A 17,100-nucleotide genomic window follows, 5' to 3' on the forward strand; every position below is an offset into this window, starting at 1 on the left:
TTTATTGAAAAATGCTGAAAAATATAAAGAGGCAAATATTTTAAAGTTATAAGTGATATGAGATAGATATATGTAAAGAAGTAACATTTCGAATGTACAATCTTTTGTTTTATAAGTAATTTTGGACTAATTTGTCAGATTTAGAAATTTAGAGGATGAATTTACAAGATGAATTTTTAATGATATATGGGACCGACGTTTTTGTTTCCATCTTTATCTCTTTCTCTCTAGAAGGTTTATTATATTTTATTCATTTCAATCCTCTTCCATAACTCTCTTTGGCTCTTCTTACCTTGCGCAAAAGAGAAGGAAACAGAGAGATTTTCTCTTCCTCTAGTGAGCTACTCTCCTATGATTTAAATTGATGTTCATATCCCTCTTTGCTCGCTATATTCAGCGATTGCACTGGGTATATATCTCTCTCAGTTTTACTTCCTCTGTACCCGACCTAGGGTTTGTCTATTTGATAACCTTGAGACTTGAGTAGGCAATCTATTTGGTGCTATAAACTGAGTTGAGCTCTTGTTGATTGATTGAAAGTTATTTACTTTATTTCCTTTATCGGGTTATCACCCATTAGCATGGTTAGTTATTGAACTTTGAGTTTGTTCTTGTTGACTTGATTTGCAATCTCTGAGAAGTATAAAGATTGTTAATTTGATTGAATTCTTAGTGCTCAGACCATAATTTGTACCTTACGGTACCAACCTCAAATGATTTTGTGTCAATAAATACCATATTGTCCTTGTTATTTGATGCATCTAAAATAATTGAAAGGGGATTAAGTTGTTGTTTATACATGTACCAACATATACATGAGCTGTTACTTGAATATGGGTGCCAAGGTTAAAGTTGCAAACTTTGTTTTGTGCAAATTTACTCATGTCAGAGGGACTAAAGTGAATAATGAAAAATATGAAGTATATGATCAGCTATAGAATGAAATGCATGAAATTAAGGAGCATTCGGCTCTTACTTATAAGAAAAATGAATTGTGATTTTGTCTTGAGTTTGCTCTAAAAGAAAATAAAATAGATTTAGACTAGGTATATGTGAATTATTGATATCCTTTTGTACCAGTAGAGTCTATTTACTGGTAAATAATCTGTTTCAGATTTCTAGAAATTCATTCCTGAATAAAGTAACATACATAAAGTATAATATGTTAAATTTAAAAAAAAAAAAAATTTGGTAATTTAAGCTTGTCTGGAGGATCTTATAGTAAGTTGCATATATAGGTCCGGTGGGATTTAATTGGATAGATATTAATTCAGTTATGTTATGTTGGAATAGGTGTAGATTCTGTTGAGCGAGATTTTGCAGGACCTTCAGGGACCTCCAGACCTTAGTGACGTATACATTTTGCGTATTCTGCGTACCTAGGTGCGGGGTTTCTGGACTTGTTTGATAGTTTATATTCATAATTAAACTGTGTTTCAATTGACATGTTGATTATTCATTTAATTGCATTATCGAATTGTGTTGCATATGCATTGCATTGCCCAAATAATTGGAACTCGAATTGTTTTATCTGATGGATATGCATGCTGGTATGGTTATTATTGTGTATGGATCTGAATGATCTGATTTGGAATTAAAAGTCACCGTGATTTATATCACCCTCGGTTGGTGGATATGGTATTATTGTCTCCCATCGTGGCGACGTTACCCAGGGGGTAAATTCGGATTTGTCAAAGTCTATGCATGGATGTTTGACGCCCAGTGTTTTAAAGCTTTAAATCGTCTGGCCCTCGGCAGTTCCCAGTACCGGTTGGGACGAGGGGTAAGTGACTCTGTATTATGATTTTTGGGTGACTTGTGTATCGGAGGCATTACCCAGGGGGTATTGCGTTTGGACGGTCGATTGGATTTAAATGGATTTTCCGGATATGAAATGGAACCAGACTTTTAAGTAAACGGTTAAGCCTGTAACTTCTGTAATTACTACCAGATATATTGAGCTTGAGTTAAACCAAATATTGTGTGATTGAATTTCAGCTTGAAAAATCCGATTTGTGATTTCATTTGGCTTATTGATGTCGGGTTTATGCGTTCATGTTTATATATTATTATAAACTGATCTGAGCTTTATTTGTGTTTCATTTTGAATATAATCTGTGATTGCAAGTCCAGGAATGAAATGTGGCAAATTTATCGCACTGAGAATTTATTTCTCATCCCCTTTTTGGGTTAATTTTTCAGGTTCCGGTTCGGCAGATCCGAGAGAGACACGAGGTCGGTAGGCCTGGTATCACCGCTGCTTAGACTGTCTGGTATTTTGACATTAGAGATTATGTATATAGTTATGTTTTGATTGTGTATATATATAGTCTCTATGTCATTTTGTGATGCGTATCCATCGAGATACGGGTTTGTATGATATTACCTGACCAGCTGGGATTTATGTTATTTGTTTGTTTGGTTGTTTGTTTGTGTTTTTATTTCCTATTATATCGTAATTGCCTTGTAGGCATACGGGCAACCGTATGTCTACGGCAGGAGCACCTGTCGCGCCTCGTTGGGCCGCGGGGTGTGACACAGCAACAGTACATGTTTAAGTTTAAACAAATTATTAAAATACATATGTAAGTTTTTCCTAATTAAATATCCAAATAAATTAGCTAAAGAACCACATATTTGAAATTAAAGTAGAAAATGTGGATGTCTTAAGTATATTTATATGTTGTAACCCTGTTTTTATTTTTTTAATGCATTCATCTGACAGCCTCTGCCCGATTTGAAAAAAAAAAGTATATTTATATATATATTTCACGAACGACATAAATTATGTACATAATGTTGAAGAAAATACTGAAGTACTGCAATTCATATATGTTATAAAACCTTCAAATTTACTTGCGTGCCAAAATTTTAAAATTTTTCTATACATGGTCAGTTAAATTAATAAATAATAAATAAAAATAGATGTAATGCTAGATAAAATCAATAAAAATTAACAAACAAAAAGAAAGACTTAAAATTAAAAAAAATTAAAGTACCTAATAAACAAAATGAAATACAGTTCACGAACTAGAGGTAGAAGTGCAGATTTCACTATCATTCATCAGTTTCTCAAACTTTTACCAACAGCCACTTTAGGCGTTGTTTTCTCGTAAATTTTATGTTTTATTTACTATCTAAATTTTAACATATGTTTGTATTTTAATTTTTATAATATAATGCTCAAATGAATTAAGCACGTTATCCTTTTTTTTTTTATCAGAACTTATACTGACACATGAATAACGCTAACCCAAGAATAGCTGCTATTCCTAACGAGCTATTCTTAACTTCAACACGTTTGGATGAAAAAAAAAACGCTATTCTCAACAAAGGAATAGCTCGGGTTAGCTACTATTTCGTTATTCCTATGAAATGTTGGATTAGCCGCTATTCCGAACTCAGAAATAGCTGCTATTCCGAACTATTCCTTGATTCATCCAAACGCATCATGAATATTGGCATAAACCCGTGTTTTTTCTAAAAAATAAATATATCAGCTTTTCGATGATTTATAATTAATTTTCAAAAAGTATCTAACTTTTAGTTGCTTCCAATATCCGAAAATTTTGAGCTTAACCGTCAAAGAGAAAAGAACAGAGCATGCTTAGGAAAATGCCAAAAAAAAAAAAAAAAAAGGCTTCCAAACGGCAGTACGCATGCATTAAATTGTCATTTTTCTGTTAGCGTGATAATATTACGTAGAGTCACAAGAGCATGCTTAGAAAAATGCAACAAAAAGAAAAAGCTTCCAAACAGCAGTACGCATGCATTTTTTGAAAAGCAGTGGTAATACCATCCATTTTATTGAAATTAAATATATTTTGATATGGTACCCAAATTAGGTACTATAACTAAATATGAAAAGGTCTACAACAATAAAGTGTTCATAGCAAAAGATAGAAAACATACAAAAAACAACCAACACAGTGATAGAAGTTACACCAAACAATAACAGACCATCAAAAAAAAGCTAAACAGTTAGCATAAGAAAAGACTACTAATCATAAACTAGTAAGTCTTCATCCGTCAATTCTTCTCTAGACATTTGACCTGGAGGGCTGCCAGTTCCAGAAACCTGGGTTGACTCCTCTTCCTCCTCCAGTATCTGATCTGGGAGGTCCTTAACATCATATGAAAGTATTAGACTTAATTTCAAATATAAGTTTTCAGATCTAGATTTACACCAAAAAGTAGCTAACGAAATTATCTTAAAACCTAATGATTTAGCGGAAATGAGATTAGTATCATCATTAAAAATAACTCTATTTATTTCTAACCATACAGTCCATAAGATAGCTCCTAGCAGTACGCATGCATTAAATTGTCATTTTTTCTATTAGCGTGATAATATTACGTAGAGTCACAATGTGCCGCGTAAATTACACACTATTATACCTGATTTTGAAGCTCTTCCAAATTTCCTCTCGTTCAAAATTTATGATTCAAAAATGAAAATAGACTATAAGATGCCTGCAATTTCAAAATGTTATCTTCATTAAAAAAAATATACGTTAATGGAGTTCTTGGAAGCTTATAGTCTATTTTCTTTGTAACTAAAAAATTATTATTATTCGCTAGACAATATATGTTGAGTAGAACTAGGGTGCTCTTAAGTTCACTAAAGTTTTGGTGAGTTTAACTCTAAAATTCATCAAATCGATTTCAAATGACAAATCCGAACCGTTGAAACTTGCCTACCTTACGTGTGATGCATCTACATGTGAAATTTTTAAACATTCGAATTAATTTAGTATAAAGTCAAGCGGTCAAAATTAGAAGGTTAATAAATTAATTTTAGTGCATTCATTTTTTGAACGTTTTTGACCGCTTGACTTTATACTAAATTAATTCGAATGCTTAAAATTTTCACATGTAGATGCATCACACGTAAGGTAGACGGGTTTCAACGGTTCGGATTCGTCATTTGAAATTGATTTGATGAGGTTTAGAGTTAAGCTCACCAAAATTTTGGTAAGCTTAAGAGCACCCTAGTTCTACTCATATATGTTTGTTTTATTATAACACTTCCAACATATTGCTTGATTTTGTTAGTTTTTTTCTTCTTTGTTTAGGGTTGTTTATCGATTTTCATCTCTGAAAAAAATTAAATAGAAAAGAGGAGGGTTCAAATGCATTCAAATGCACTCTATCTTTCAAATCTTTTTTCTCTGTTTTCAAAGTCCGAATAGTCAATCCGAACCGTTAGATGCGATGTATATATTAAGATGTAGTTGGAGACCAAATTTTACATTTTTTGGAATTTTTTTACTATTTATTAAGCCACTTTGAAAATCACTGATTTTACATTTTCTGGACCATTGGATCAGCGATTTTTAAAGTGGCTTAATAAATAGTAAAAAAATTCCAAAAAATGTAAAATTTGGTCTCCAAGCACATCTTAATATATAAATCGCATCTAACGATTCGGATTGACTATTCGGACTTTGAAAATGAAGAAAAATGATAGGGTGCATTTGGATGCACAAAAATTTAAGTGCATTTGAACCCTCCTCAATAGAAAATATTAAAATTTGAAAACGGGATAATCTGGTCAGCCTATGCCAGGATTTCGAAAAAAGAAAATGGGATAATCTCTATCAATTTATTTTTTCATTTAACAGTAAGTAGCTAGGAACAAATAAATGTTTTTCAAAATGTTAAAATTTTGTATGATGAAACTAACAGGATTAGCTATGCGATACTTTTGCAGAGCGACATAAGAAAAAACTATATTAGTTTAAATATGTCATTATGACTTGCGGTTCATTCAGTTTCTGTACCAGATAATATGAACGGTTTCAGTAGCTGGCTAAGGCTTAAATATATCATTATCCTAAAAAAGATAAACCAAATCACCACTTTCTCTCAAAATTTTAAATTTTGACATGGCCGCATTCCCAAAATGCGGCCACTTTTCTACGGGCCGCATGTAGGGGATGCGGCCACCTTTTTTTTTTTTTTTTTTCGTCGTGTAGTTTAATCTGAATAGGAAAAAAAAAGGGGTGGCCGCATTCCCTAGATGCGGCCCGAAAAAAGGTGGCCGCATCCCCTAGATGCAGCCCAAAAAAAGGTGGCCGCACCTAGGGGATGTGGCCATGTCAAAAATCAAATTTTTCAGAAATCGTGGTTGTTTGATTTATTTTTTTTGGAAGTATTGTATATTTAAAAATTTCGGCATATCAGGAAGCTAAAGTAGGGGCAATAATTCAAGCTCTGCTCAGCTTAGTGTTAACTTTGTACAAACTAACTCTCTCCATCAAATTGTCTATTGTCAAAAGCTTATAACTCTGATACATTCAGTCTTTGATATTGGGATTTGGGAGGCAGTTTGATTTTTCCGATAATTATTTAATTCTTCAATTTGAGTTTGCACACAAAATTTATAATTTATAATTCATTTAGTATCAAATTAAGTGGCTAAAAATAATGCATCAAGATTAATTAATATTAAAAAAAAATTGAAAATCAATTTAGCAATAGAGCTCCAACAATTGGAACTAGAATTGAGCTCTAGGCTCTTGCATAGTTATTGATTATTTTTGTAAGCTCTAAAAAAATACAAAATAAATCATTGTTCTTTTGTAAATATTATTTTAAATTACATGTATTTTATTCATATGATTAAGTGTTTTTAAAAGAATACCTGCATTCATCTCAAAAAATTGAGCATTATATGTTACATTAATATTTAGATTTTTCAAATTGAAATACAGAATTACTTATACAACTATTTTGAATTGAAGTGAACTAATTTATAGCTCGAGTTAAAACTGAGCAAAAAAATATAATAAAAAAAGTCAACACTGAACACTAGCAATGTATAAAAATTAAAATAGATCCCATAGTTTAATATATACAAATATTTGAATATCTCGCAATTTAAATTGTAGATAAAATTGTTTCACTTTGTATAAACAAGACTAGATTTACCAATTGTTTACTTGAATAATACATTGCAATTTACTAAAATTATTTACTGTCTATCTACTTGATAAAAGAGCCAATTTATATAATATATAGTAGAATTTTTCTCTTTCCGGACTGGATCTTCTTTCTTTCAGAGTCAAAATAAATCTTATGGGCTCACAAGCTCGATCTTATACTTTATCATATTACAATTTCTTAATTTTCCTTATTTACAATTTACACAAAAAAAAAACTTAATTAGAAAGAAGACATGAATAAATATAGGAGCAAAGAATTCTCACTTTAGCTTTTTAGAACTACTTTAGTTGCTTCCAATATCTAAACAAACTAATAATGTAACTGGACAAAACTGCTAGTTGTCTGATTTGAGCACAAACATTTAAAAAGGAAAATAAAATAGAAATCATCCCTTACAAGAATGTCAATAGTGCTTACAAACTGCCGTGATTTTTTTTTTCTCTGATAGCATGATAACATTATGGAGAGTCACAATTACTGCGCCGCGTAAATTATACATAATTATCCATTACTTTTTGGAGTTCTTTAAAAAAAAAATCACAAGTTCAAAATTTCTGACTTAAAAAAAACGAAAAATAGACTAAAATGCCAGCAATTTAAAACTGTTATCTCCATTAAAATAATATAAATAATGGAGTTCTTAAAAAATATATACAAATTTTGGTCCCACTATCAAATATACTAAATCCAATATCATGTAATTTCAACTCCAACAGGAATCAGAAAATTAAGTTTAATTAATGTAATTTCAACCCTCCCAATATATCAGAATTCTTCCCAATTTAAGTGTTTAACAGTTTTTTTTTCAGCTTCCAATTATGGTATATAACATATAATGAAAATCTAAATATAAAAGATAAGATTTTCACAAAACTAAATATTTCTTTATAAATTTAATTACGCATCACAAAGCCCTTATAATAAACATAAACAAACAAAAATGACCATGATTAAAGAATGACTTCTAACTTAGTTGGTTAAGACTATTTTTTTCAGTGTAGGAGACAAGTATAGAACATACTTGTTGGTATCGACGTTTCATTGAAAAGGGAACTTGAGAGCTTTTTTAAATAATAAATGATAATGATTAGCTACAATAATATTTGTATTATTTTGTCACTTTCAACATATTGCCCCCATTTGTTAATTAATCATTTCTTTGATTATAATTGTCTACCAAATTCGTTTTTGATTTTTATTGAAAGGTTTAATTTTAAAAAAAAAATGAGATAATCTCTATCAAAAACAATTTGGATTGAGAAGAGAATAATGGATATAAAATAGTTATGCAATTAAATATATATAATAAAAAATAATAATCGGATGGTTGACAGTGAACTTGCCATTGCTATGCCGTTTTCAAATTATTTTCCCCTCATGTACCGATAACCAGTTAGAGCATCTATATCCCTGAAACTCTTGAAGTTTTTAATATGATGTGGCAGTTTCTAAACAAGTTTCAGGGATGCAGATGGGTTTCTTATTTAGCAACTTTGCTCCAAAGTTTCTTAATAAGAAATCGTTTATAAACTCTGACGTGGCCAAATAATTCGCTAAAATTCTTTTCTCCTATAATTTATTTGCTGATGTGACAATTAATAAATTCTAATTTTAGTTTCATGGATGTGGGGATTTATAAACTTTTAGAGATAAAATTTCTAAAAATTAGTTAATAGTTATTTAAAAACTACAAGAGTTTCAGGGATGTAGATGCTCTTAATCTATTGTATATTTGTATTGATTCATGAGATGATCTTGCAGTTCCATATTTGCTCATTTTTCCTTCATTGTTGACCACCAAAGTATAGAGATCCAGGCCCAATAAATGCCCCCAAAAACTTTTGATCTTCTGTAGCTCAATTTGAACTAATATTGGGCCTCAATGGCCCGGCCTGTAACTTCATCATGCTAATATTTGGGCTGATATTTATATATTGGATTTGTAAGAAAAATAACTTTTAGGCTGCTCGTAGCATTGACTGATATTTTTATTTGTAGCATGAAACAAAATATTTAATAAGTTTCCCGGTTTGTACGAAAATTCCGATTCTAGCATAGTCACATGGTATGCGTTTCACTTATAAGATGAAACATCAATGTTTTCAGAAAAAAATAATAATATCAATGTTTGAGTGAAACGTATAGTCTCTGTTTCACCGATAAAATATGTTTTCATTTCAAAAAATACCGAATTTCCAAAACTCTAATTTTAACTGTTCAATAATTTAGTGGTTGAAACTGATTCGACGGATGGATTATTCTACAGTCTTGGTATAAATTAATTTGTTGAGATTGATGGAATGGAAGATTTTTTTTAGAAGAGTGCTATTTGAACTAGGTATTATAATATTGAGCGGTGAGAAAAATTTTTGTGATCAAATATTTATTTTACCTTTCTATTCTCTCTCTTCATTATATACCTTAATTAATACAAAGTTAATAAAGAAAATTTAACAAAGAAAAGAACTACCTACATATAAGAAAATATATGTCTGAATCTCACACCTCTCCCTTCTCTATCTCCGTATATTCCTGCTCATATTCCCTTCTATTCAATTAGTACTTATATCATAGAAAATAAGTGATTCAACCAGTACACATATCTCTCCAGCGGCAAATAAGTTTAAAAGGGTATAACGATTCAACCAATACGTACATCTCCGTATCTTCTTGCTGTTGCTCCTTCCCAATTCTCATATCGCAAATCAAATTGTACGATTTTCACCTACTCTGAAATTCTCGATGCAAATAAGTTTAAAAGATCATTCTTCAAGCGAGAGAACAAGATAAAGAGGTTGACTAAAGACAAGCTCTGTTGCTACCCATAATTGATGTTGTTTAGAATAATATTTTTTTTATATATATATTTGAGGATTCTCATCATTGATATGATTCAAACCAAGAAACTCATAATAGGTAGTAGTCATATGAGCACAATTATAAAGTATGCAAGGAGTATATGATGTAAGAGGCATATGTGTAATATTCTGTTACATCGATTATTATTTTTATACCGATAAACTTAGGAACAAATAATATTCCATTTAATTTTTAAAATAAATATATTATTTAGCTAGCTTCAGCAATTACGAAGTAAATACAAATCAAATCCTTATTTAAAACCTCGATTTGAGTTACTCCTTTCGATAACCTTTTTAGTTTAGTTTCAGCTGGAATTTTCAGATGGACAACTATCAGTATTTTAATCACAGATCACTCATATTAATTCGGATTGGAATGAAATTTAATACCTGAAAAATATAACTCCATGATCTACAACTTTCGTGTAGAAGACTATCCCAAATTCCGAACGTAGGATTATCCATAAAATTGTAAAGTCAGTAAACATTTCAGTTCTGAGACTGCAGACCTTCATCGATCATTTTTTATATTTTCTCCTCACTGGAAATTCCAATTAAGGTGAAACCAATTGTGTTAGAACCGTAACAGAAAAACCTATAACTCTTATATTTTAACTTTCTCTAAATACCAAACTTATAATTCCAGTTATTTCAATCTTTGAAGACAAACATTAAAACAAATTCTGTCATGGACTCAAATCCGAATTTATAATATGTTGGCCCACAAAATGAAGCCCAACACCCGAATTAAATTACTAAACCTAGTTAATCACTATTTAAACCCCTCATAAATCCCCCTCCCCCACAGCCGACACACTCTCTCATAACAAAACAAAACAAAACAAAACAAAAAAAATATATAAAATATACAAACTTGAGCACCCACTCCAGTGGGCCCCAAGGTAACCCTTTAACTCAAACTAATTTAATTATGGTTCTTAACTTAATAATCCATATGTCAAATAAACCAGTAAGGTCACGGCTGTTCCTATTGATAAGTATATTAATTTTGGTTGTTTTATTTCTTTCTTTTACTTTCTTGAAAATCCAAGGCATAAATGATGTATGACATTTATACGGCTTGGTTTGATTCTTGTTTCGTCTTTTATATTTATATTTATTTTCTTGTCGTTTTATTTTTTATTTCGACCTATAATCGGTGCAAAACACCTACACGGTTCATGTTACGATGACAACCCCAAAAAGAAACCACAGACGTTCTAATGGTTGAAGTAATAATAATTTTGAATCTTGTACAATGATTCTGTCAAATCTTTCTTGCATTTCATTTTTCCTTCCAATTAAAAATAATTAATTCCATGAATATATATATATAAATAATATCATGAATTTCTTTTCTGGATGCATCTAACTTATTTTTACTACGAGTTATAATACTCAAGCAAAATATATGAAGTTAGAAAAATCATTATTATTATATAATTTAATGGTCATCAGAAATGGTACCCTCCTTTAATAATTAATTACTTGCAATATTTTCATCTAAATATTATAATGTTTTCCTTATCTGTTAATTTATTTTTATATATATATTTAATTTATATTGATAGACATATATTGCCTAGTGTTGATGATTCATTTCTAAATCTCTCACATGATTCAAAAGTCCAAGATTTCCATTAATAATATCTATATATACATGATTAATAAGATTTCAGCCGTGAATTAATCGCTCATTAAAAATATTGTGTTTTTCCTTTACTGCCTCAACCGAACTTAATATAGGTTCATGTTTTTTTTTCACTTAAATTGATAGAGATGGATTTCCTAGATTGAACTTTATTAAACTATTGAAATATTTACATTCATTTCTTGACTCAGCCAATTAAGTTAGTGTATTTCTTTATTCAACATCCATTAAATTTATACGATTATGTTTCTTAGATTGAATAAGCCTTCTTTTATTATTTATTGAATAATCTGTTGCCAAGATAAATCAGTTAGAGAATTAGTGATTAATTCCTTTGTTTAATGCTTTGATTTACTGTTCTCGGAATTTTAATGACCTCTTTTATTGTGCTTCTATTCTCCGTTAGAAGTTTTCATGAATATTTTTCCTTCGGATATAATGTCTATTCACCTTTTAAACTTTAATGATTCCTTATCTTCTCTTAAATGATTTAATCAAGTAACCCAGATTATAGGAATTATAATTAATCTAGTCAGTAACTAAAGAACTCTAGAATATTTAATATGAAGTATTAACTTAGGGCTAATGTGTGTGTATATATATATATCGACTAGGTTCGAACTCTGGAAATTTAGGAGATCTCAGGACGTATAATGACTTCCCTACGACAACAGGTGCGGGTTTCCTAGATTTTATAAAACTATTTTACTTTCCTATTGTTCATTCAACTGTTTATTTTTATTGCATTAGTTGGATTTATGCATGTTGTTTTCGAACCATTCGACTTGAGTAGACATAAATAAATTGCATGAAATGATAGGATTCATATGTTGACCAATGGATTTGCATGAATAGGATGTGTTGAGCATGGCATGAACTGTGTGATTGAATGAATGTGTTTTGAAAACAAACAAATATGGTAATTGAACAGGGGCCAATATGCTTGCATATTGGGATGTATACATTGGGTCTAGTTTCGACTGGACCCCTCGTTAACGTGACTGTAGGCGAAAGCGGTCCTGTCACGGATGTGATTGTAGGCTGACGCGGTCCCTTCACAGACGTGATCGTAGGCGCAAGCGGTCCTTTCACGAATGTGATTGTAGGCGGAAGCGGTCCTATCACGCCAAGACCTAGCGGCATATAAATTCACCTTCTAGTGTGGCAAACGGAACAAGATTAACAGATTTTTCTTTAAGTAAATAAAAGTAGTAAGTAATGATATGATATGCATTGCATTATGATAAACATGTGCATTTTATTTTTCTTATCATGTTTGTGAATATAAGTAAATGTTTTATAAGCTCTGGGCTGGAACTGAATCCCGCACTGAGAGAAGGTTCTATCTCTCACTCATTCCACTTTTATGTGGGTTCCGGGTAATGAAGAAGAAGAATTCAAGCAAGGACAAGAGTAAGACTAAGCGGGGAGATATAAGAATTGATAAAGTGCCGCATGTTGTTTCACTACTAGAATTTCCGTTTTTTTCAAGGGTAGCATATGTATTTTCAAGGGTAAGAAGGGCCCTTGGAAATAAAATCGAGTTTGCTGACACATTTAACTATTTTCAAGGGTAGTCCCTTGAAAATAGTAGCGCATGGAAATCCCTGATGCCAACCCTTGAAAATGCTTGTTATCCACCCTTGTAAATACTTTTGCACGACCCATGACCCGCTAAACAGAACGAATACTATATTTTATTGATAGCCCATATTATTTTCAAGGGACTACCCTTGAAAATGTTTTGGTAAGTCTGTTTATATTATTTTATAGTGGGGCTCATGGAAATGCTGGAGCAAAATACTCTTGATAATATTTTGTTGATTCAGTTTATATTATTTTATGCTGAGGCCCATGAAAATGCTGGAGCACACTCTTGAAAATATTTTATTGATTCAGTTTATATTATTTTATAGTTAGATATAATATTTTCATGAGGCTACCGTTGGAAAAGTTTAACTCCTAGAGACAGAAATATTTTTGATTATTTGAGATACCAGTTTCAATGTTCAACAAAAGTAAATCACAGCAAGCAGCATTTAATTGAAATAAACTGAAACATTAGAATGAAAACTTAAATTTTAATCCTTGAAATAAAACCAATCTTATTAATTAAGATACAAAAAGTTGTGATAAAAAAAAAAGATCTGAGTGATTTGTATAGTTTGTTTAAAAACAAAATTTATACCTCCCTTTAGCCCCCACTTCATAACTTCACTCAAAATGAAGTGATGACGTTACAAGTTCATATTTTACATGATTTTATTTTCTCAAAAGTATCACTAGTAATGACAATTTAACATTTCCATCCAATTATTTTGGAACAAATTAAGCATTATTTGCGAGCTGGGAGCTGCAGCACTCAAGACGCCGTAGGTACCCATGGCAACAGTATGTCAAGCTCCGTACTATCCTTAGGCATTTTGGCAATACAGTTATCTCTTCATGGATGTTTCGAATCTGAAATAAAGGTAAATTGTAATTCAATATAACTTGGTAAACCATAATCTATATATGTATATGGAGTTAGGCTGGGGTGCTATGGATAGCATAGTGGCCTCCCGTGCTACGGCTCAATATTCAAGTTTTCAAAATCCAAACGGTCGATCCGAACCGTTCATTGTTTAATCCATATTGAAATGTGCTTGGAGACCAAATTTTACATTTTTTGGAATTTTTTTGCTATTTATTAAGATGGTTTCAAAATCGCTGTTTTTATTAAAATTCTGCACCACTGGAAAACAACGGTTTCAAAAATGCTTAATAAATAGTAAAAAAATTCCAAAAAATGTAAAATTTGGTCTCCAAGCACATTTCAATATGGATTAAACAATGAACGGTTCAGATCGACCGTTTGGATTTTGAAAACTTGAATATTGAGCCGTAGCACGGGAGGCCACTATGCTATCCATAGCACCCCAGCCTAACTCTATGTATATGTATATATATATATATAGACACACACACATATATATATTGAGATGTTTGGCACCAATGATACTGATGACGGCAGATTTACATAATGATACTAATGATAGGCCTAGACAATAAAAAAAAATTATAAAGGGACCAATACAATCAATTACCTAGCTAATCATAAAAGTGGCTTGATCCCGGTGGTATGCAAACTACCCAACTATGCATTTTTCTAACTCTTCCATAAGTTTTACATAGAAAGCCTCAGCATTTGGCTCCTCCTCTCAAAATATGGAAATATTCTCTTCATACCGGCCCGTTTGTCTTTCTCAAATAATCAAGGGCCAATTTGCCAAATTGTGGGCATTGACTTGCATCTTCAAAATCCATTTTCCTGGTTGCATAATCAAGAGTAAATTTCATTAAAGAATAATTAAAAAAATTATGGCTACACCAAGAGATATGAAATCTATATTTTGATTTTGTGAGGTGGCACCATGTGACACTATAAAATTGATGGGGCTATATCAACCATTATTAACAGTAACTTCATGTATGGTAGCACCATGTGGTAATATATATGTAACACATAAATTTACTTCTAATAATGGTCCATATTAGATATTACCAATCAATTTTATGTTCTGGTTGAAATTAATTGAAACCAACACCTCGCCAGTCGAGACCTTCCATTAGATGCTGCCTCTACCTAAATTGTGATAGCAAGAAACCTTAATCTCTTTACATTGCCCAAAGCATATAAAATAATTACTAAAATGCAATCCATGAAATATATCATTGGGCACTCATATAGATGAACACATATTCTTACAGTCTTACTCTCAACAATTACAAAGTAACAAAACTTTGCTTACAATTCTAGACTAATTAAGTCGTCCTCCTTTGGTTTTTCCAGAAGTCTGAAAGGTACTGTCTACATCATGCATTCAGCAAAATTATTAGTCAGATGATAATCAAATGAATAACAACAAGGGTTAAGTATTTCAGCAAACAGTTGTTGTGACAAAAATATATATGAGCTTCAGTTGGGAATTTCAACAAACATATGGTGCTCGCTGGTTTAACATTGGTTATACACGTGTTGTACAATATGCATTTGAATTGAATTGACTGACATCAGCTTATCCCCAATTAAACGAGTTAATTAATGAGCCAATCTCAAAAAGAGCAGATCGGTGCTCATTAAGAGTTGAATGGCATAAAGCAACCGAATTAGACCAATTTCTAATTTCTAATGCTATAATGCTTAATTACGATTTAGGGTTCTACCGCCCATATTAGACCATTCTACGTACCAGTGTCTTAGAAGGTTCTCGGTTTGCTTGAGAATTTCTCCGATGGGTACGGTTTTCCCTTCGATGATCGGGTTTGCTTTGGCGTTTCCGACGATCGGCTTTCTTCCCGCTTATAGAGTATTTGAGAGGAGGAAATATTGAGGAGAAGAGGGTTTAGATGTTTGCCTTTCATTAAAAATAAATTGAAGCGGACAACACAGAGATTTTTTTGGTACTTCAACGTAAGAGGGGATTTTGGCAATAAATTAGCGGGAAGACTCCCGCTAGAATTTGGGCAAGCATATGCTGCTAAAAGCAGAAAACAGCTATCACAAGTTCACAACTTATGCCGGCGCTAAGGTAGGGAAAAAGAGAACGGAGTTTTTGAGTCCAATAAGCTGCTACACCGTCTGATCTGTATTAAGATATGTGTGCAAGAAAATTGATCATTCACTCATGAATTTTGAAGTAGAGTGCACGCATCTTAATTTGAATCAAACGGTTCAGATTTGAAGTGTGTATGGCCCTTCGATCTTTCGATATTCCGTTGGCTTGATGGATAGATAAATAAAAATAAAATTTCATCAAACTTTGCTGCAGGAAAATAAATTCAGTGCTCTTTAATTTCAACGGTTCCGATCGACCAACAGATGACGTGTTTACGTGCGCCTTCATTAACTCACGATGCAAGAGTTTGTGAAACATAGAACATAAACTCTTGCATTGTGAATTAATGAAGGCGCACGTAAACACCTCGTTTGTTGGTCGATCGGAACCGTTGAAATTAAAGAGCACTGAATTTATTTTCCTGCAGCAAAGTTTGATGAAATTTTATTTTTATTTATCTATCCATCAAGCCGACGGAATATCGGAAGATCGAAGGGCCATACATACTTCACATTGGATCGAAACTCAGACACAATCAAATTTCATAATTTTTACGTTGGTTATGTTCAATGTTTTTTCTTGATCATTTCAAAATAAATTTGGAATCATTTCACTGCAGATCGACCGTCGATTATGCACGTGAAAATGAACGGTCCGCAAATATTTGTTAAATTCGAAGAGGCAAATAATAACAAAAGTTTATCAAATTGAAAATTATAAGTATAATTTGGTCATAGGAGATGTAAATAATTTTAAAATATTTTTTATATTATTTGTTGTACATTCATTAGCTAATCAGTAAATATCAAACTCTGAGCCGTTCGATAAATAATGAATGGTCCCGATATCTTCATTTTAGAATTTGTGGAAAGGGAGTTTATTTCTCTGAGGTAACGTAGTATTTCTCTTTAGATCCGACGCCAGACAATGCATATAATTCTTTAATATTAGTGCGTAATGATGATCAGACGACTCTGATCTAAACAGAAATATTATGCTACCTTAGAGCACATGAATACTCCCAGTAAATACAATATCTTTC

General features: G+C 31.6%; 2 long non-coding RNA genes across 3 annotated transcripts; one reads left to right on the forward strand and one right to left on the reverse strand.

The window, feature by feature from the left end:
- Positions 1-234: 234 nt before the first annotated feature.
- Positions 235-2,427, forward strand: LOC144546929 (uncharacterized). The gene is made up of 2 exons (XR_013508912.1): positions 235-1,383; positions 2,203-2,427. It is a non-coding gene; the product is annotated as an uncharacterized LOC144546929 (long non-coding RNA).
- An 11,100-nt stretch (positions 2,428-13,527) lies between these two features.
- LOC144547071 (uncharacterized) lies at positions 13,528-15,992 on the reverse strand. Of its 2 annotated transcripts, none has more exons than XR_013508989.1 (4): positions 15,693-15,992; positions 15,005-15,085; positions 14,547-14,770; positions 13,528-13,920 (listed from the first exon to the last, which is right to left on the reverse strand). It is a non-coding gene; the product is annotated as an uncharacterized LOC144547071 (long non-coding RNA). The 2 variants fall into 2 exon arrangements; XR_013508988.1 differs by lacking the exon at positions 15,005-15,085 and adding an exon at positions 15,252-15,310.
- Positions 15,993-17,100: the final 1,108 nt, after the last annotated feature.

This window comes from Carex rostrata, chromosome 30, assembly GCF_964058835.1.
Source record: "Carex rostrata chromosome 30, lpCarRost1.2, whole genome shotgun sequence".
NCBI lineage: Eukaryota > Viridiplantae > Streptophyta > Magnoliopsida > Poales > Cyperaceae > Carex > Carex rostrata.